This window comes from Dreissena polymorpha, chromosome 14, assembly GCF_020536995.1.
Source record: "Dreissena polymorpha isolate Duluth1 chromosome 14, UMN_Dpol_1.0, whole genome shotgun sequence".
NCBI lineage: Eukaryota > Metazoa > Mollusca > Bivalvia > Myida > Dreissenidae > Dreissena > Dreissena polymorpha.
In genome coordinates, this window is record NC_068368.1 from 48851886 (window position 1) to 48875627 (window position 23742).

General features: G+C 37.3%; 1 long non-coding RNA gene across 2 annotated transcripts; it reads right to left on the bottom strand.

Annotated features, from left to right (window-relative positions):
• Positions 1–4946: 4946 nt before the first annotated feature.
• On the bottom strand, positions 4947–22018 carry LOC127857545 (uncharacterized). 2 transcript variants are annotated; one of them, XR_008038415.1, is made up of 4 exons: positions 21477–22018; positions 14325–14611; positions 10583–10706; positions 4947–7121 (listed from the first exon to the last, which is right to left on the bottom strand). It is a non-coding gene; the product is annotated as an uncharacterized LOC127857545 (long non-coding RNA). The 2 variants fall into 2 exon arrangements; XR_008038416.1 differs by lacking the exon at positions 14325–14611 and adding an exon at positions 10852–11060 and having other exon boundaries at positions 6072–7121; positions 21391–22018.
• Positions 22019–23742: the final 1724 nt, after the last annotated feature.

The window sequence follows — 23742 nt, forward strand, 5'->3', positions numbered from 1 at the left end:
TGGAGACAGATGGAGGAGGCTAGACAGTAGTATCAGTCTTCTTATAAATGCATTATCACTATTCCATTCACTCACACCAAGATACAGGTGTACTGTGATATGGAGACAGATGGAGGAGGCTAGACGGTAGTATCAGTCTTATTATAAATGCAATATCACTATTCCATTCACTCACACGAAGATACAGGTGTACTGTGATAAGGAGAAAGATGGAGGAGGCTAGACGGTAGTATCAGTCTTATTATAAATGCAATATCACTATTCCATTCACTCACACCAAGATACAGGTGTACTGTGATATGGAGACAGATGGAGGAGGCTAGACGGAAGTATCAGTCTTCTTATAAATGCAATATCACTATTCCATTCACTCACACGAAGATACAGGTGTACTGCGATATGGAGACAGATGGAGGAGGCTAGACGGTAGTATCAGTCTTATTATAGATGCAATATCACTATTCCATTCACTCACACCAGGATACAGGTGTACTGCGATATGGAGACAGATGGAGGAGGCTAGACGGTAGTATCAGTCTTCTTATAAATGCAATATCACTATTCCATTCACTCACACGAAGATACAGGTGTACTGCGATATGGAGACAGATGGAGGAGGCTAGACGGAAGTATCAGTCTTCTTATAAATGCAATATCACTATTCCATTCACTCACACGAAGATACAGGTGTACTGTGATAAGGAGAAAGATGGAGGAGGCTAGACGGAAGTATCAGTCTTCTTATAAATGCAATATCACTATTCCATTCACTCACACCAGGATACAGGTGTACTGTGATATGGAGACCGATGGAGGAGGCTGGACAGTAGTATCAGTCTTTTTATAAATGCAATATCAATATTCCATTCATTCACACTAACATACAGGTGTACTGTGATATGGAGACAGATGGAGGAGGCTAGACGGTAGTATATCAGTCTTATTATAAATACAATATCACCGTTCCATTTATCGCACTTAAATACGGATTTAGTGTGACATGGAGACTGATGAAGAAAAGTTTTCTTATTGCATCATAAATAAAGTAATTTTAATGCACGGACAATCGTAATACTACAATGGCTAATTTTCTGTTATATCGTTATGGCATGTTGTTGCCTAAGGTGTTCAACATGCGAATAATTTATGTTTGTCATATGAAGCGCTTTCAATATTTGGTGTCAATTTTCACCCCTACTTTAAACACAATACCTTACATGTATCGAAAGATAACGCTGTTTTTAAAACATAACATGTTGTTAAATATTGCATATATAACTGAACATATTAACATTATTATTATGAAATATTATACCTCAAATAATGTGTTTCTTCTTTGCGCATAAAAACTACAAAGGTGCGTTATTTTGAAAAGTGCCCAGTAAAGATGAGTGCGCATCTAGTCAGCACGCTCTATTTATTACAGCGCCTGCTAAATAGATGCGCGCATCTTATAGTGCCCGCCCGCTAGAATGTTACTAGTAGTTATTTGTAACATTTGTGCAAGTTTTACAACCCAAAGATTTTTCAAGTACACTGCAACTCCAATATATCACGGTCCGTTATATCGCGTTGTCCAATATATATCGCAAATAGGCTATGGCTCCCAAAAATCTGACGAGCATATTCCCCAAATAAAATGTTTTAATCTGACAATTTGATGAATTAAAATCCGTTTCAAGCTAGTATTTTTCCCTTTTTCACCAACTTTAATCCAATATTCATTATCCAGTTTTGACCAGATTGTTTGCTTACAGCGTACATCACTTTTAACACCTGTGTACTGCGATAAACAATAGCCCCTCTTGTCAAACATCACAGGTCATTTCAGGTGTTACCATTCTGTATTGAATTTGCTTTGATTTAGAGGTAAAGATCCCTCAGTTTGTCAAAATGCACTACTATTAAAACCCATGCTTTCCATGCTTTTCATGAGAATGAATGACGTCATTTTGTGCATGGGTCTAATTTGTGCATGCTTTCTTGAACAATACAACTCGGCAATGTTTTTCGGATTACAAATTTAATTATATGCATTTGAAAATACTCACAAGGAATAATGTTTTGTGTTATACCAATGAATAACATATGGATATAACACATAATTGAATAAGGTAGGTAAATAGCGTGTTTTGAGATTGCATGACGATGCTAATGCATACATATACATGCATACATAACCTTACAATTTATATCGGGCGCCGGATATATCACGGTGGCGATCTTTGGACCCCTTCAACCGCGATATATTGGAGTTGCAGTGTACTGTTTCCTTTGTTTACAAAAATGTTGTCTGGTGGTGGACAAAAAAGAATTAATAGTCTCCGATCAAGATTCTTTAAAAACAAAACAAGCTACAAAATATGCGGTGCCAATGTTTCTTCAGTACCTCAAGGAAATTTTGTGTGTATACTTGTTTTACACCGGTACATATTGTCATGCCCTAGATTGTTCATGAAAACATGTGTTTATGTACATTGTTCATTTTCACCATTTATGTTTTGCATCTAAATGACTATGTCACTGTTATTTAATGCTTTTATTGGATGCTGTGTGGAAGTTAGAGCTGATAACAGCCGATGCCTACCTTTTGCGCTTCTTTATTATTTGTAATATCCTTTTTAAGTCTCATTGTATTAGCGTCTCTTAATATGGCAGCCATTTTTGGATAAACAGGAAGTTGATTTCCTCAATCAATGCTGACATAAGTGCCTTCTGGTTAAGTACTCTGACTACAGTATTTTTGACAGTTTAGCCATACAAAATAATTTGATCAATACTCATATTCCTTCTTAAAAATTGTTTAAAAAGGTAATAGTTGTCTTTATAAATGATTTATTGATTTAATTGATATGTATTTGATTTCTGTTTCATTGTAATATTTTCAGAAATATCGTTTTAATACGAGTGGCATTTACCGTGATAAAAATGCTCAAACTCTATTGTGCGCTCTTGCGCGCTTTACTGTGCGTTGTTTGTGCACAATTCATTATGTGAGCTTTTATGTTATTATTGCACAACGTTATGTGTGCGCTTTTGGAGAGTATAAAAGGCACTGAAAATTCTCATTCGTGAACTCTGCTGAACTTTGTTTTCCTAGGTGAGAGACCTATTTTATTTTTCTTATGTAAGCATTTAAAATACAGTTTTCAATAAGACTTAGGTATTAAAATTAAGACTGAATTTTATAAAAAATTAAAATTTCATTTGTCATCTTTTTAGGACATTATAAAATAGAGAGTGCAAATACTTAACATGATACATGTATATTGCTGTATTGTAATGTACATGTAAATGTCTGACAATAAATCTGTCTGTTAAGAAATATATATATTGAGAGTTGTTATTAATTTATTCGTTATGAATGAATACAATTTAGAAAGGTTATAAATTTTGAGTTTATATTTTTTGACAATTTTAAAACAACTGAATAGGCAAAATGTTATTCTTAGTTTACTGTTTATCAGAGTCCATTTTAGTTCTATGTTAAACTTGAACAAAAGCTTCAAGTTTGGAAAAGTTGAAGAAAGTAAAAAATCACTGCTACCGCTCGGCTCGTGACATAATTTATGGTGGCAGCGAAGTGGAATCTTTGATTTCTACATAGATTCAGCGATTGAATCCAGTCTTCGACAGCAAAATGTCAGACTCCGAATCAGAACAAGAGAATGAAGTATTCTTCAGAACAGCAGCTAACCAGCATTCTGAAGAACCATATCAAGAAAATAAAACAGCACCAATATCATCCATCATAAGTCCAGTACCCCTAGATTAAACAAGTGTTTCCAACATCAAAATCAATAGGGGTCATCTGCAAGTCATGATCAATCTACCTATGAAGTTTCATGATCCTAGGCGTATGCGTTCTCGAGTTATCATCCGAAAACCATTTAACTACTTCGGGTCACCGTGACCTTGACCTTTGACCTAGTGACCTCAAAAATCAATAGGGGTCATCTGCGAGTTATGATCAATCTACCCATGAAGTTTCATGATCCTAGGCGTATGCATTCTTGAGTTATCATCCGGAAACCATTTTACTATTTCGGGTCACCGTGACCTTGACCTTTGACCTAGTGACCTCAAAATCAATAGGGTTCATCTGCAAGTCATGATCAATCTACCCATGAAGTTTCATGATCCTAGGCGTATGCGTTCTTGAGTTATCATTCAAAAACCATTTTACTATTTCGGGTCACCGTGACCTTAACCTTTGACCTAGTGACCTCAAAATCAATAGGGTTCATCTGCGAGTCATGATCAATGTACCTATGAAGTTTCATGATCCTAGCCCCAAGCGTTCTTGAGTTATCATCCGAAAACCAACTGGTGGACGGACCGACCGACCAACCGACCGACCGACATGAGAAAAGCAATATACCCCTCTTCTTCGAAGGGGGGCATAATAACCTAAACTTCAAAGCCTGTGTGAAAGTCTACTTGGTTGCTTGTGACTTTCAAGTTTTTGCTTTGAAATATGGAATATAACAGCTCAACAGTGGCGCATTGAAATTGGAACTTGCAAGAGAGCATGCTAAGGTCAGAAACCTCCTCGGAGCTATTGCGGTTTTAAGAAGACAAAATGTACCACTGAAGGTTAATCATTGTGTCCTGAAAAAGGCGGAGAAAACACCCAAAAGATGTGCAGCAGTGGAATGCATGAGAGGTGCACCCGACATGAGTGACTTTGAGGGATCCTCACCAATTTTTCCGTAATATCGTGTGTGGTTTAAAACAATGGCGTTGGGGGAGGGGTTTCAACTATGTACAATACACACCCTCTATGAGTAGTGGAGGAAAAGGCTTGTATGAGCTTCGATATTAATAAAACGGTTATTCTCATTGCAATCCCATAAACATGTTTGCTGAAAAACGCAACGCATACGAAGAAGTAGTGAAGGCCTCAACGGCCTTAAGCCAAAATAAAGCTTTATCCGTAACTCCCTTTGGGGAGGGGGGGGGGGTACGTATGTGCACATTGTTGATAATAAAAAGAGTAAATTTGTTTCTCTGAGCATCCACAAAGTGGAAGCATTAATGGGATTAGTACCCCACATACAAGGGTACAATGCCTTGTGGCATGGGGTAAGTTATATATGTATATTGGTTCTTTCTTGTATTTGTTTAAAATAAAATATAATTAAAATAAAATTAATTCATATTACAAGTTTAATATTTAACATGAACATTGTGTTTATTCTAATTTTAGGACTCATCATCAACACCAGCACCACCAGTGCAATTACCACCTTCATCACCAGTGCCATCAGCGCTATTACCACCATCAACACCAGCGCTATTACCACCATCAACGCAAGCACCAACACCTGTCGAAGCTGGTGCGCCTGCAGAAGCATCGCATTTCGAATTGATTTCGGATGTAAGTGTTTTGCTTTTATCAAATCGAAGGTTTTCTTTATATCAAATCGAAGGTTTTCTTTATATAAACTTGATATATATAATATATATATATATACAATGTGTTTTTTTTTAATAATTAATTTAGGATGAATCTGCAGAGATGTTCTATGCATATGCGATAAGTGTTTACATTTATACATTTTCTGCTATAATAAAAACTACTTTAACAATTTTAGAAACATAGTTTATTGCTGATATAGTAAAATACAACAGATGATTATATTCACCAAATTACAACAAAGTAATGGCAATAATTGATATTATTTAAAGCCATAGCAATAACTGATATTATATAAAGTCTATGTTTATTTATAGATTCTACAATGACAAGGGCTGTTTGTAAAACATGCATGCCCCCCATATGGGCTGTCAGTTGCAGTGGCAGCCATTGTGTGAATCGCTTTTCTGTCACTGTGACCTTGACCTTTGACCTAGTGACCTGAAAATCAATAGGGGTCATCTGCCAGTCATGATCAATGTACCTATGAAGTTTCATTATCCTAGGCCTAATTATTCTTGAGTTATCATCAGGAAACGATTTTACTGTTTCAAGTCACTGTGACCTTTACCTTTGACCTAGTGACCTGAAAATTAATAGGGGTCATCTGCCAGTCGTGATCAATGAACCTATGAATTTTCATGATCCTAAGCGTAAGTATTCTTGAGTTATCATCCAGAAACCATTTTACTATTTAGATTCACTGTGACCTTGACCTTTGACCTAGTGACCTGAAAATCAATAGGGGTCATCTGCGGGTCATGATCAATGTACCTATGAAGTTTCATGATCCTAGGCATAAGCGTTCTTGAGGTATCATCCGGAAACCATTTTACTGTTTCGAGTCACTGTGAAATTGACCTTTGACCTAGTGACCTGAAAATCAATAGGGGTCATCTGCTTGTCATGATCAATGTACCTATAAAAATTCATGATCCTAGGCGTAAGCATGCTTGAGTTATCCTCCAGAAACCATCTGGTGGACAGACCGACCGACCGACCAACATGAGCAAAACAATATACCCCCTCTTCTTCGAAGGGGGGCATAATAATCAAAATAATAAATCTGTACAGTTACTGTGAAAAGAACTTCAATTCTTGGTAAGGAAATATATAATATGAGATTTATAATTATATAAATTACTTCCCTTGAAAATAATTGTCTGTAACAAATCTCTATTTTTAGTAGCAAATAATTAAAAGCCACTACCGTGACTGTAGATTCACCACTCAAAATGTGCAGCTCCATGAGATACACATGCATGCCAAATATATAAAGTGGCTATGTTCAATATTGAATAATTTTCTCCCTTTTGAAAGCTTATTACTTCCCTTAAATCTGTATTTTTTACCGTAGACCGTAAAGAATGACCTTGACCTTTTACCACAATGTGTTTGTCAGAAACACAATGCTGCCTACTGCACCACTTTGATTTATTTAACAACAAGGGCTGTTTGTAAAACATGCATGCCCCCCATATGGGCTGTCCGTTGTAGACGCATCCATTGTGTGAATACGATTTTTGTCACTGTTACCTTGACCTTTGACCTAGTGACCTGAAAATCAATAGGGGTCATCTGCGAGTCACGATCAATGTACCTATGAAGTGTCATGATCCTAGGCAAAAGCGTTCTTGAGTTATCATCCGAAAATCATTTTACTATTTCGGGTCACCGTGACCTTGACCTTTGACCTTGTGACCTCAAAATCAATAGGGGTCATCTGCAAGTCATGATCAATCTACCTATTAAGTTTCATGATCCTAGGCGTATGCGTTCTCGAGTTATCATCCGAAAACCATTTTACTATTTCGGGTCACCGTGACCTTTGACCTAGTGACCTCAAAATCAATAGGGGTCATCTGCGAGTCATGATCAATCTACTCATGAAGTTTCATGATCCTAGGCGTATGCATTCTTGAGTTATCATCCGGAAACCATTTTACTATTTCGGGTCACCGTGACCTTGACCTTTGACCTAGTGACCTCAAAATCAATAGGGGTCATCTGCAAGTCATGATCAATCTACCCATGAAGTTTCATGATCCTAGGCGTATGCGTTCTTGAGTTATCATTCAAAAACCATTTTACTATTTCGGGTCACCGTGACCTTGACCTTTGACCTAGTGACCTCAAAATCAATAGGGTTCATCTGCGAGTCATGATCAATGTACCTATGAAGTTTCATGATCCTAGCCCCAAGCGTTCTTGAGTTATCATCCGAAAACCACCTGGTGGACGAACCGACCGACCTACCGACATGAGCAAAGCAATATACCCCCTCTTCTTCGAAGGGGGGCATAATAACCTAAACTTAAAAGCCTGTGTGAAAGTCTACTTGGTTGCTTGTGACTTTCAAGTTTTTGCTTTGAAATATGGAATATAACAGCTCAACAGTGGCGCATTGAAATTGGAACTTGCAAGAGAGCATGCTAAGGTCAGAAACCTCCTCGGAGCTATTGCGGTTTTAAGAAGACAAAATGTACCACTGAAGGTTAATCATTGTGTCCTGAAAAAGGCGGAGAAAACACGCAAAAGATGTGCAGCAGTGGAATGCATGAGAGGTGCACCCAACATGAGTGACTTTGAGGGATCCTCACCAATTTTTCCGTAATATCGTGTGTGGTTTAAAACAATGGCGTTGGGGGAGGGGTTTCAACTATGTACAATACACACCCTCTATGAGTAGTGGAGGAAAAGGCTTGTATGAGCTTCGATATTAATAAAACGGTTATTCTCATTTCAATCCCATAAACATGTTTGCTGAAAAACGCAACGCATACGAAGAAGTAGTGAAGGCCTCAACGGCCTTAAGCCAAAATAAAGCTTTATCCGTAACTCCCTTTGGGGGGGGGGGGGGGGGGGTACGTATGTGCACATTGTTGATAATAAAAAGAGTAAATTTGTTTCTCTGAGCATCCACAAAGTGGAAGCATTAATGGGATTAGTACCCCACATACAAGGGTACAATGCCTTGTGGCATGGGGTAAGTTATATATGTATATTGGTTCTTTCTTGTATTTGTTTAAAATAAAATATAATTAAAATAAAATTAATTCATATTACAAGTTTAATATTTAACATGAACATTGTGTTTATTCTAATTTTAGGACTCATCATCAACACCAGCACCACCAGTGCAATTACCACCTTCATCACCAGTGCCATCAGCGCTATTACCACCATCAACACCAGCGCTATTACCACCATCAACGCAAGCACCAACACCTGTCGAAGCTGGTGCGCCTGCAGAAGCATCGCATTTCGAATTGATTTCGGATGTAAGTGTTTTGCTTTTATCAAATCGAAGGTTTTCTTTATATCAAATTGAAGGTTTTCTTTATATAAACTTGATATATATAATATATATATATATACAATGTGTTTTTTTTAAATAATTAATTTAGGATGAATCTGCAGAGATGTTCTATGCATATGCGATAAGTGTTTACATTTATACATTTTCTGCTATAATAAAAACTACTTTAACAATTTTAGAAACATAGTTTATTGCTGATATAGTAAAATACAACAGATGATTATATTCACCAAATTACAACAAAGTCATGGCAATAATTGATATTATTTAAAGCCATAGCAATAACTGATATTATATAAAGTCTATGTTTATTTATAGATTCTACAATGACAAGGGCTGTTGGTAAAACATGCATGCCCCCCATATGGGCTGTCAGTTGCAGTGGCAGCCATTGTGTGAATCGCTTTTCTGTCACTGTGACCTTGACCTTTGACCTAGTGACCTGAAAATCAATAGGGGTCATCTGCCAGTCATGATCAATGTACCTATGAAGTTTCATTATCCTAGGCCTAATTATTCTTGAGTTATCATCAGGAAACGATTTTACTGTTTCAAGTCACTGTGACCTTTACCTTTGACCTAGTGACCTGAAAATTAATAGGGGTCATCTGCCAGTCGTGATCAATGAACCTATGAATTTTCATGATCCTAAGCGTAAGCATTCTTGAGTTATCATCCAGAAACCATTTTACTATTTAGATTCACTGTGACCTTGACCTTTGACCTAGTGACCTGAAAATCAATAGGGGTCATCTGCGGGTCATGATCAATGTACCTATGAAGTTTCATGATCCTAGGCATAAGCGTTCTTGAGGTATCATCCGGAAACCATTTTACTGTTTCGAGTCACTGTGAAATTGACCTTTGACCTAGTGACCTGAAAATCAATAGGGGTCATCTGCTTGTCATGATCAATGTACCTATAAAGTTTCATGATCCTAGGCGTAAGCATTCTTGAGTTATCCTCCAGAAACCATCTGGTGGACAGACCGACCGACCGACATGAGCAAAACAATATACCCCCTCTTCTTCGAAGGGGGGCATAATAATCAAAATAATAAATCTGTACAGTTACTGTGAAAAGAACTTCAATTCTTGGTAAGGAAATATATAATATGAGATTTATAATTATATAAATTACTTCCCTTGAAAATAATTGTCTGTAACAAATCTCTATTTTTAGTAGCAAATAATTAAAAGCCACTACCGTGACTGTAGATTCACCACTCAAAATGTGCAGCTCCATGAGATACACATGCATGCCAAATATATAAAGTGGCTATGTTCAATATTGAATAATTTTCTCCCTTTTTAAAGCTTATTACTTCCCTTAAATCTGTATTTTTTACCGTAGACTGTAAAGAATGACCTTGACCTTTTACCACAATGTGTTTGTCAGAAACACAATGCTGCCTACTGCACCACTTTGATTTATTTAACAACAAGGGCTGTTTGTAAAACATGCATGCCCCCCATATGGGCTGTCCGTTGTAGTGGCATCCATTGTGTGAATACGATTTTTGTCACTGTTACCTTGACCTTTGACCTAGTGACCTGAAAATCAATAGGGGTCATCTGCGAGTCACGATCAATGTACCTATGAAGTGTCATGATCCTAGGCAAAAGCGTTCTTGAGTTATCATCCGAAAATCATTTTACTATTTCGGGTCACCGTGACCTTGACCTTTGGCCTTGTGACCTCAAAATCAATAGGGGTCATCTGCAAGTCATGATCAATCTACCTATTAAGTTTCATGATCCTAGGCGTATGCGTTCTCGAGTTATCATCCGAAAACCATTTTACTATTTCGGGTCACCGTGACCTTGACCTTTGACCTAGTGACCTCAAAATCAATAGGGGTCATCTGCAAGTCATGATCAATCTACCTATGAAGTTTCATGATCCTAGGCGTATGCGTTCTCGAGTTATCATCCGAAAACCATTTTACTATTTCGGGTCACCGTGACCTTGACCTTTGACCTAGTGACCTCAAAATCAATAGGGGTCATCTGCGAGTCATGATCAATCTACCCATGAAGTTTCATGATCCTAGGCGTATGCATTCTTGAGTTATCATCTGGAAACCATTTTACTATTTCGGGTCACCGTGACCTTGACCTTTGACCTAGTGACCTCAAAATCAATAGGGGTCATCTGCAAGTCATGATCAATCTACCCATGAAGTTTCATGATCCTAGGCGTATGCGTTCTTGAGTTATCATTCAAAAACCATTTTACTATTTCGGGTCACCGTGACCTTGACCTTTGACCTAGTGACCTCAAAATCAATAGGGTTCATCTGCGAGTCATGATCAATGTACCTATGAAGTTTCATGATCCTAGCCTCAAGCGTTCTTGAGTTATCATCCGAAAACCACCTGGTGGACGGACCGACCGACCTACCGACCGACCGACATGAGCAAAGCAATATACCCCCTCTTCTTCGAAGGGGGGCATAATAACCTAAACTTCAAAGCCTGTGTGAAAGTCTACTTGGTTGCTTGTGACTTTCAAGTTTTTGCTTTGAAATATGGAATATAACAGCTCAATAGTGGCGCATTGAAATTGGAACTTGCAAGAGAGCATGCTAAGGTCAGAAACCTCCTCGGAGCTATTGCGGTTTTAAGAAGACAAAATGTACCACTGAAGGTTAATCATTGTGTCCTGAAAAAGGCGGAGAAAACACGCAAAAGATGTGCAGCAGTGGAATGCATGAGAGGTGCACCCGACATGAGTGACTTTGAGGGATCCTCACCAATTTTTCCGTAATATCGTGTGTGGTTTAAAACAATGGCGTTGGGGGAGGGGTTTCAACTATGTACAATACACACCCTCTATGAGTAGTGGAGGAAAAGGCTTGTATGAGCTTCGATATAAATAAAACGGTTATTCTCATTTCAATCCCATAAACATGTTTGCTGAAAAACGCAACGCATACGAAGAAGTAGTGAAGGCCTCAACGGCCTTAAGCGAAAATAAAGCTTTATCCGTAACTCCCTTTGGGGGGGGGGGGGGGTACGTATGTGCACATTGTTGATAATAAAAAGAGTAAATTTGTTTCTCTGAGCATCCACAAAGTGGAAGCATTAATGGGATTAGTACCCCACATACAAGGGTACAATGCCTTGTGGCATGGGGTAAGTTATATATGTATATTGGTTCTTTCTTGTATTTGTTTAAAATAAAATATAATTAAAATAAAATGAATTCATATTACAAGTTCAATATTTAACATGAACATTGTGTTTATTCTAATTTTAGATCTCATCATCAACACCAGCACCACCAGTGCAATTACCACCTTCATCACCAGTGCCATCAGCGCTATTACCACCATCAACACCAGCGCTATTACCACCATCAACGCAAGCACCAACACCTGTCGAAGCTGGTGCGCCTGCAGAAACATCGCATTTCGAATTGATTTCGGATGTAAGTGTTTTGCTTTTATCAAATCGAAGGTTTTCTTTTTATCAAATCGAAGGTTTTCTTTATATAAACTTGATATATATAATATATATATATACAATGTGTTTTTTTTAAATAATTAATTTAGGATGAATCTGCAGAGATGTTCTATGCATATGCGATAAGTGTTTACATTTATACATTTTCTGCTATAATAAAAACTACTTTAACAATTTTAGAAACATAGTTTATTGCTGATATAGTAAAATACAACAGATGATTATATTCACCAAATTACAACAAAGTCATGGCAATAATTGATATTATTTAAAGCCATAGCAATAACTGATATTATATAAAGTCTATGTTTATTTATAGATTCTACAATGACAAGGGCTGTTGGTAAAACATGCATGCCCCCCATATGGGCTGTCAGTTGCAGTGGCAGCCATTGTGTGAATCGCTTTTCTGTCACTGTGACCTTGACCTTTGACCTAGTGACCTGAAAATCAATAGGGGTCATCTGCCAGTCATGATCAATGTACCTATGAAGTTTCATTATCCTAGGCCTAATTATTCTTGAGTTATCATCAGGAAACGATTTTACTGTTTCAAGTCACTGTGACCTTTACCTTTGACCTAGTGACCTGAAAATTAATAGGGGTCATCTGCCAGTCGTGATCAATGAACCTATGAATTTTCATGATCCTAAGCGTAAGCATTCTTGAGTTATCATCCAGAAACCATTTTACTATTTAGATTCACTGTGACCTTGACCTTTGACCTAGTGACCTGAAAATCAATAGGGGTCATCTGCGGGTCATGATCAATGTACCTATGAAGTTTCATGATCCTAGGCATAAGCGTTCTTGAGGTATCATCCGGAAACCGTTTTACTGTTTCGAGTCACTGTGAAATTGACCTTTGACCTAGTGACCTGAAAATCAATAGGGGTCATCTGCTTGTCATGATCAATGTACCTATAAAGTTTCATGATCCTAGGCGTAAGCATTCTTGAGTTATCATCCAGAAACCATCTGGTGGACAGACCGACCGACCGACCAACATGAGCAAAACAATATACCCCCTCTTCTTCGAAGGGGGGCATAATAATCAAAATAATAAATCTGTACAGTTACTGTGAAAAGAACTTCAATTCTTGGTAAGGAAATATATAATATGAGATTTATAATTATATAAATTACTTCCCTTGAAAATAATTGTCTGTAACAAATCTCTATTTTTAGTAGCAAATAATTAAAAGCCACTACCGTGACTGTAGATTCACCACTCAAAATGTGCAGCTCCATGAGATACACATGCATGCCAAATATATAAAGTGGCTATGTTCAATATTGAATAATTTTCTCCCTTTTTAAAGCTTATTACTTCCCTTAAATCTGTATTTTTTACCGTAGACCGTAAAGAATGACCTTGACCTTTTACCACAATGTGTTTGTCAGAAACACAATGCTGCCTACTGCACCACTTTGACTTATTTAACAACAAGGGCTGTTTGTAAAACATGCATGCCCCCCATATGGGCTGTCCGTTGTAGTGGCAGCCATTGTGTGAATACGATTTTTGTCACTGTTACCTTGACCTTTGACCTAGTGACCTGAAAATCTATAGGGGTCATCTGCGAGTCACGATCAATGTACCTATGAAGTGTCATGATCCTAGGCAATAGCGTTCTTGAGTTATCATCCGAAAATCATTTTACTATTTCGGGTCACCGTGACCTTGACCTTTGACCTTGTGACCTCAAAATCAATAGGGGTCATCTGCAAGTCATGATCAATCTACCTATGAAGTTTCATGATCCTAGGCGTATGCGTTCTCGAGTTATCATCCGAAAACCATTTTACTATTTCGGGTCACCGTGACCTTGACCTTTGACCTAGTGACCTCAAAATCAATAGGGGTCAACTGCAAGTCATGATCAATCTACCTATGAAGTTTCATGATCCTAGTAGTATGCGTTCTCGAGTTATCATCCGAAAACCATTTTACTATTTCGGGTCACCGTGACCTTGACCTTTGACCTAGTGACCTCAAAATCAATAGGGGTCATCTGCGAGTCATGATCAATCTACCCATGAAGTTTCATGATCCTAGGCGTATGCATTGTTGAGTTATCATCCGGAAACCATTTTACTATTTCGGGTCACCGTGACCTTGACCTTTGACCTAGTGACCTCAAAATCAATAGGGGTCATCTGCAAGTCATGATCAATCTACCCATGAAGTTTCATGATCCTAGGCATATGCGTTCTTGAGTTATCATTCAAAAACCATTTTACTATTTCGGGTCACCGTGACCTTGACCTTTGACCTAGTGACCTCAAAATCAATAGGGTTCATCTGCGAGTCATGATCAATGTACCTATGAAGTTTCATGATCCTAGCCCCAAGCGTTCTTGAGTTATCATCCGAAAACCACCTGGTGGACGGACCGACCGACCTACCGACCGACCGACATGAGCAAAGCAATATACCCCCTCTTCTTCGAAGGGGGGCATAATAACCTAAACTTCAAAGCCTGTGTGAAAGTCTACTTGGTTGCTTGTGACTCAAGTTTTTGCTTTGAAATATGGAATATAACAGCTCAACAGTGGCGCATTGAAATTGGAACTTGCAAGAGAGCATGCTAAGGTCAGAAACCTCCTAGGAGCTATTGCGGTTTTAAGAAGACAAAATGTACCACTGAAGGTTAATCATTGTGTCCTGAAAAAGGCGGAGAAAACACGCAAAAGATGTGCAGCAGTGGATGCATGAGAGGTGCACCCGACATGAGTGACTTTGAGGGATCCTCACCAATTTTTCCGTAATATCGTGTGTGGTTTAAAACAATGGCGTTGGGGGAGGGGTTTCAACTATGTACAACACACACCCTCTATGAGTAGTGGAGGAAAAGGCTTGTATGAGCTTCGATATTAATAAAACGGTTATTCTCATTTCAATCCCATAAACATGTTTGCTGAAAAACGCAACGCATACGAAGAAGTAGTGAAGGCCTCAACGGCCTAAAGCGAAAATAAAGCTTTATCCGTAACTCCCTTTGGGGGGGGGGGGGGGGGGTACGTATGTGCACATTGTTGATAATAAAAAGAGTAAATTTGTTTCTCTGAGCATCCACAAAGTGGAAGCATTAATGGGATTAGTACCCCACATACAAGGGTACAATGCCTTGTGGCATGGGTTAAGTTATATATGTATATTGGTTCTTTCTTGTATTTGTTTAAATAAAATATAATTAAAACAAGGGACAAAATTGTCACAAAACCAGGTTTTCATTGTGAAAAAAAATCTGATAAAGGGAGAAAACTCAAACTGAACTTTTGAAATGAACAAACAAAATTAACCCCCTTTGTAAGTTTTTTTTTTTTTTAAATCTATTTTTAGTCTTGGCGACCTTGACATTGGAGATATTGACGTGATTCTTTCGTGCGACACACCGTCCCATGATGGTGAACAAATGTGCCAAATGATTTTAAAATCTCACAATGAATGACATAGTTATGGCCAGGACAAGCTCATTTATGGCCATTTTTGACCTTTGAACTCAAAGTGTGACCTTGACCTTGGAGATATCGACGTCATTATTTCGCGCGACACACCGTCCAATGATGGAGAACAAATGTGCCAAATGATTTTAAAATCTGACAATGAACGACATAGTTATGGCCTGGACAAGCTTGTTCCACCCGCCCGCCCGCCAGCCAGCCAGCCCGCCCGCATTTGCCAATCTAATAACCAGTTTTTTCCTTCGGAAAACCTGGTTAATAAATTAATTCATATTACAAGTTTAATATTTAACATGAACATTGCGTTTATTCTAATTTTAGGACTCATCATCAACACCAGCACCACCAGTGCAATTACCACCTTCATCGCCAGTGCCATCAGCGCTATTACCACCATCAACACCAGCGCCACCAGCGCTATTACCACCATCAACGCAAGCACCAACACCTGTCGAAGCTGGTGCGCCTGCAGAAGCATCGCATTTCGAATTGATTTCGGATGTAAGTGTTTTGCTTTTATCAAATCGAAGGTTTTCTTCATATCAAATCGAAGGTTTTCTTTATATAAACTTGATATATATAATATATATATATACAATGTGTTTTTTTTAATAATTAATTTAGGATGAATCTGCAGAGATGTTCTATGCATATGCGATAAGTGTTTACATTTATACATTTTCTGCTATAATAAAAACTACTTTAACAATTTTAGAAACATAGTTTATTGCTGATATAGTAAAATACAACAGATGATTAGGCCTAAAAAAAAAATCGTTTGTTTCCACTGACATGGCCAAAAAAATTAGGGTAGGTAGGTAGGCAAATAATTTTATTTTTAAAAATATTTTTTTTTTAGAAATTGTCGTACATGGTGCATTTTCTTCTCATGTTTTGTGTATAACTGTATGTACAATAAATTTGATGATGTCTGTAATGCTATATGACTATATTTAAATGCTTTTATGAAATAAAAACTTGCTGTTCATTAATATTGAATGTGTTGCTTTCCTTAATTCCTAGTTTAATGTTGACTTCTGGCAACGGCTTAAATATACCATTTTATGACCAATAAAAGGCATAACTATAACAAGTCACAGAGAGCTTGACCCTCAGTGTCTATAGGGATTCAGTGTTGTTATACTTTCTGGTCCTTTGGGTTCATGCAGTGTATTCTATATTATTTATTATTTATAATATATTAAATACCTCAAAAGCAGTGCTACGGGAACGCCAGTGGTGTTGCATTAAACATTATCACCATGGAAAGACCCAATCAAACCGGATGTGCTTTTATATTTCTTGGATGCAGTTAATGTTCCCAAAGGACCACATTTTCAGATTATATTATGTACTGGTGGCGTGGGGTCTATCTACCCATGAATTTCAGGAACAGAACAGAAAATTTATTACGACTTGTATTATATACATACAATTACACACACACAAATCAATAAACAAGCACAAAATCAAATCACACCAAGCACAGAAAAGCAGAAATTTAATGCTTCTTGTATCAAACTATACTTATAAATTTAAACAAGAAATGTGTTTGTTAGAAACACCATGTCCACTACTGCGCCGCTTTGAAGCTAAATCTTTGACCTTGAAGGATGACCTTGACCTTTCACCACTCAAAATGTGCAGGTCCATGAGATACACATGCATGCCAAGTATGAAGTTGCTATCTTCAATCTTGCAAAAGTAATTGCAAATGTTAAAGTTGGGGCAAACAAACAAACAAACAAATGAACCAACATACAGGGCAAAAACAATATGTCCCCCACTATAGCACTATGACTGTGCTTGCCCTGAAAATGATAACATTTTTACTTATTAAATATAACTAGAATTTTGACATGGACAATTATGCTTGGACAGAGACAAATACACTATATATACAGTAGACAAAATGAAAAATGGCTGAACTGTTTGCAGTCAGAAGTCCTACCATAATGATCATCTTTACATTCAGCTGTGAAAGTTGAAGCAAAATTTGTCAAGCAGAGGAGTTGAACACACACACTTTTGTAATAATAAATTCAAAAGTGAAAAAAAAGACAAAGGACCATAATCCTGCCAGAAATAATTCTAGGCAATATTCATTTCTTGGAGATCCAATGTAAAAGTTTAGTAGAGATGCACCCAGTCGTTAAAGAGGATTTTAAAACATGAAATCTTTAAACTTTGTATTCCATTGTGGAAAAAAAAATTACTATCTTGAATTGCCAATTACAAAACCATCCAGCAAGCTACATGTATTAAAACAGTCAGTTGCAGACCATTTGAATGACTTAAAATTGTCAAAACTTTGGCAAAGACACAAACTGGTATTACTTTTTCCTTCAACAGTACAGTCAAGTTACCATTACCGGATCAGTAGCGTAATTAAGTTGTGCTGGTGAAAAACAATGAACGGTTTGAGACTTCTTTAACACCAGTTTGATTAAAAATTACCGTTGCTAACTGATTCAGCACATAGTCTTATTTTTACACGCAGACAAAATCTTAAACATCAATCAAAACTGAAATGGACTTTTGCATGCCGAAAGACTACTAAGGCCAACATTTTTAAATAAATTGATTTACGGGACCGCCGACCGTATTTTATGTCAAAATGAAATAAAAATAAAAGTATCTATCTGCAATTTTATTTTCATAAATTCCGCCGACAGTGTTTAAGTCCCGCGTGAAAAAATAAAACTGTCGACGACAACAATCAAATTCGCACGCGTTTATCGCATCCGCTTTTGTTTTACTATCGGCAAATTTCATTGGCTGTTTAAAATAGAATAAACCAATCGTTTTCCTGTTTAGGTTAAGGCTTCATTTGCGCATGCAAAATGGCGTGCTCGAAAGTTCGGGATGACGTCAATAATAATGAAAAGAGTCCGCGGCATTATTTCAAAAAAGATATTATCGAAAATGACAAGATTAAGTCAAACATTAAGGATATTGAATTATCCATGTCGGTGGCCGATGTTGTGACCGAGATGTTTGATGACGAGGACGAGATAGTGCTCGTGAAAAAAGCGTTTGTGGCAAATCGGACGCAGATTGATAAAACAATCACGTTCGGTGTCTTGAAGGATTTCGGGTTCGTCTTTTTTTCGTGCATTTTGCTCCTACAATTAATAATTAAATTAATGCAGTATGTCTATGGGTTTGCATTTTGCAAAATATTTCTTAACACCTGTCACTAGTCTTTTAATAATACGCTGGTCATTACAGAATTATATAATGACTTTGTCGGTGAGTCTTTTAGCAAAAAAAAAACAACTAATTCAGTGATGACATTGACAACAGTCAAAAAGATGGATGATGGACTACAGTCAAATTCATTGCTTTTATGAAATTGTATTCATAAACATATATATATTTCATTAATAGTTGCAAAGCTGTCTCTATAGAGGTTCAGAGGGTTGCTGCTGCTACACATGTTGACAAGAAAGAATCGTACGTGTTTGATGTCCTGATGAAGGCATCATGCAGCTATACAAGTTTTCCGGAAGAACGGTATTAAATGTGTTTACTTTATATATCTATTTTTATATATCCGTATTTACCAAAGATAAATTAAGCAGAAGTTTGAAATATAATTTGCAAAAACTTGATCATTGGCATATATTTCAGGTTAAACGGTGGTATTTGACGACGTCTGTTTTTATTGTGGCGATTCAGAGGTACTAGACACTGATGAAGTGAAAAGGTTCAAAGAAGACTTCGGGTAGTAAGACCAATCTGCAAAGCTTGCAAAGAAATTAAACCCATAAAAACTAGAAATGCAAAGAAAGTGAAGAAACAAAAAAAGAAGTGACCGTTCTGTTCCTTCAAAAGTGACCGTGCAGTGTTCCAATCAATGGGAAATAACAATATGGTGTTTTAGTTTTCACTTGTTCATCTGGGATATATTAACAGTTAAAGTTAAGTAAAAAAACATACATTATGGTGTTCTAGTGCTCAGTGTGCCTCTGGGATTGATTGCTTGTCTAGTCAGAAACATACAAATGGTGTTATAGTTTATACTGTTTTATTGTTTAGCATTCCTCCGGAATATAACAGTCTAACTGTCTAGTCAGAAACATACATATGGTGTTATACTGTTTTATTGTTTAGCATTCCTCCAGAATATAACAGTCTTACTGTCTAGTCAGAAACATACATAATAATGGTGTTATACTGTTTTATTGTTTAGCATTCCTCCGGAATATAACAGTCTAACTGTCTAGTCAAAAACATACATAATTATGGTGTTCAACTGTTGTGTTTATGTATATGACATTTTAGGTCCTAGTCAATTTGACAGTTTAAAGTTGGCTTGTGTTGGACTCTTTTTTTCATGAATATTACTAGTATTAAACATAGATTTCTACTTATTAAGAAAGGTTTTTGAAGCAGGATATTAAACAATAAATAAAAAAAGTGCTAGATTACACTTTATTTGATATAAAATAAACACTGAGCGATTTCTTTTAATAATGTTTTATTATACAATTTGTTATTCAATAGCAGACAATGAAGCCATTCCACAAGAATTAAGATTAAAAAGAAATGTTCTTGAAAAATGCATTAATAACACTATTTCTATTGCTTCTAGTGACTAACTGTTTTTATTAATAAGATATATATAACAAAAGTAACGTAAAAAGTTGGTTTATAAAAATAAAAAAAAATCGACAAGTTTTTAATTTTATTACTGTGTCGACTGTGTGATTTTTGTTCTTTTATTTTTATTTTTATTTCGACCCCCCGACCCTATTTTTCTAAAACAAATCCCGTAAATCAATTTATTTAAGAATGTTGGCCTAAATGGCCTTTAAAATAATGGGTAAACTTCTTACTTTCCAACAGAGTTATAGCAAGTGGCCACAAAAAATGTTCAACCTCGATTTGGAAACGAGACAGAAGTCAAAAAAGTCGTATATACATGTCAGCAAAACATACCGAAATGTTTGACAAAGAGACGCTCCAATTACGACTCAATCAATGCGTTTAAATAATAGGCCTTGAAGATGCTTTGTGCAAAATATCATCTAACAATTTCAACTATTTATCGCAAAACGCAGTCTTGAACATCAAAGTGATCCGCTATGCGCAATGATCCGGTAATGGCGCTGGGCGCCGCCATCTTGTTTATGTTGAAAGTTTAATGTACGGCGCCGATAACGTTGAAGGCTTATTGAGCGCGCCGAAAATATACGCGGTCCGATTTTTTTCGAATTTTGGGCTAAAAAAAGATAAGGACCGGCAGCAAAAAATTAGGTAGGGTCGGGCCACCGCAAACAAACAACTTTTTTTGTTACGCCTTATATTCACCAAATTACAACAAAGTCATGGCAATAATTGATATTATTTAAAGCCATAGCAATAACTGATATTATATAAAGTCTATGTTTATTTATAGATTCTACAATGACAAGGGCTGTTGGTAAAACATGCATGCCCCCCATATGGGCTGTCAGTTGCAGTGGCAGCCATTGTGTGAATCGCTTTTCTGTCACTGTGACCTTGACCTTTGACCTAGTGACCTGAAAATCAATAGGGGTCATCTGCCAGTCATGATCAATGTATCTATGAAGTTTCATTATCCTAGGCCTAATTATTCTTGAGTTATCATCAGGAAACGATTTTACTGTTTCAAGTCACTGTGACCTTGACCTTTGACCTAGTGACCTGAAAATTAATAGGGGTCATCTGCGAGTCATGATCAATGTACCTATGAAGTTTCATGATCCTAGCCCCAAGCGTTCTTGAGTTATCATCCGAAAACCACCTGGTGGACGGACGGACCGACCTACCGACCGACCGACATGAGCAAAGCAATATACCCCCTCTTCTTCGAAGGGGGGCATAATAACCTAAACTTCAAAGCCTGTGTGAAAGTCTACTTGGTTGCTTGTGACTTTCAAGTTTTTGCTTTGAAATATGGAATATAACAGCTCAACAGTGGCGCATTGAAATTGGAACTTGCAAGAGAGCATGCTAAGGTCAGAAACCTCCTCGGAGCTATTGCGGTTTTAAGAAGACAAAATGTACCACTGAAGGTTAATCATTGTGTCCTGAAAAAGGCGGAGAAAACACGCAAAAGATGTGCAGCAGTGGAATGCATGAGAGGTGCACCCGACATGAGTGACTTTGAGGGATCCTCACCAATTTTTCCGTAATATCGTGTGTGGTTTAAAACAATGGCGTTGGGGGAGGGGTTTCAACTATGTACAATACACACCCTCTATGAGTAGTGGAGGAAAAGGCTTGTATGAGCTTCGATATTAATAAAACGGTTATTCTCATTTCAATCCCATAAACATGTTTGCTGAAAAACGCAACGCATACGAAGAAGTAGTGAAGGCCTCAACGGCCTTAAGCCAAAATAAAGCTTTATCCGTAACTCCCTTTGGGGGGGGGGTACGTATGTGCACATTGTTGATAATAAAAAGAGTAAATTTGTTTCTCTGAGCATCCACAAAGTGGAAGCATTAATGGGATTAGTACCCCACATACAAGGGTACAATGCCTTGTGGCATGGGGTAAGTTATATATGTATATTGGTTCTTTCTTGTATTTGTTTAAAATAAAATATAATTAAAATAAAATTAATTCATATTACAAGTTTAATATTTAACATGAACATTGTGTTTATTCTAATTTTAGGACTCATCATCAACACCAGCACCACCAGTGCAATTACCACCTTCATCACCAGTGCCATCAGCGCTATTACCACCATCAACACCAGCGCTATTACCACCATCAACACAAGCACCAACACCTGTCGAAGCTGGTGCGCCTGCAGAAGCATCGCATTTCGAATTGATTTCGGATGTAAGTGTTTTGCTTTTATCAAATCGAAGGTTTTCTTTATATCAAATCGAAGGTTTTCTTTATATAAACTTGATATATATAATATATATATATACAATGTGTTTTTTTTTAATAATTAATTTAGGATGAATCTGCAGAGATGTTCTATGCATATGCGATAAGTGTTTACATTTATACATTTTCTGCTATAATAAAAACTACTTTAACAATTTTAGAAACATAGTTTATTGCTGATATAGTAAAATACAACAGATGATTATATTCACCAAATTACAACAAAGTCATGGCAATAATTGATATTATTTAAAGCCATAGCAATAACTGATATTATATAAAGTCTATGTTTATTTATAGATTCTACAATGACAAGGGCTGTTGGTAAAACATGCATGCCCCCCATATGGACTGTCAGTTGCAGTGGCAGCCATTGTGTGAATCGCTTTTCTGTCACTGTGACCTTGACCTTTGACCTAGTGACCTGAAAATCAATAGGGGTCATCTGCCAGTCATGATCAATGTACCTATGAAGTTTCATTATCCTAGGCCTAATTATTCTTGAGTTATCATCAGGAAACGATTTTACTGTTTCAAGTCACTGTGACCTTGACCTTTGACCTAGTGACCTGAAAATCAATAGGGGTCATCTGCGAGTCATGATCAATGTACCTATGAAGTGTCATGATCCTAGGCAAAAGTGTTCTTGAGTTATCATCCGAAAATCATTTTACTTTTTCGGGTCACCGTGGTTTACTTTTTTGGGTCACCGTAACCTTGACCTTTGACCTTGTGACCTCATAATCAATAGGGGTCATCTGCAAGTCATGATCAATCTACAGTACAGCCAAAGCGGCACAAACATAATCCGCGGCTACGCCACGGCCAGATTATTAGTCCGCGGCGGCCGAATCGTGTGTTCACGCGGCGTATCGCCGTGGCACTCTGCATCGATCCGCGCAACGACCCCGAGTCTGTATTAACCTCGCATACTTTCGCGGAGTAAATCCGCCGCATACGTACGCGGCGGATCGAGTGAAAAGATATCCACCTACATGTACATACATGTATGTGTAGCGTAGAATTAATTACGCGCAACTGTTTATGTTTCATTCGATTATCATTATTAAATTTGTAATCCGAAACACACTTCCGAATTTTAATGCTAAGGCGTCCTTTGGCAAATTCTAGCGTCAAATAAACAGTGCTAAAATATCCTTTGTTTCATAAAAAGCGCGCGAAAATTATGCAG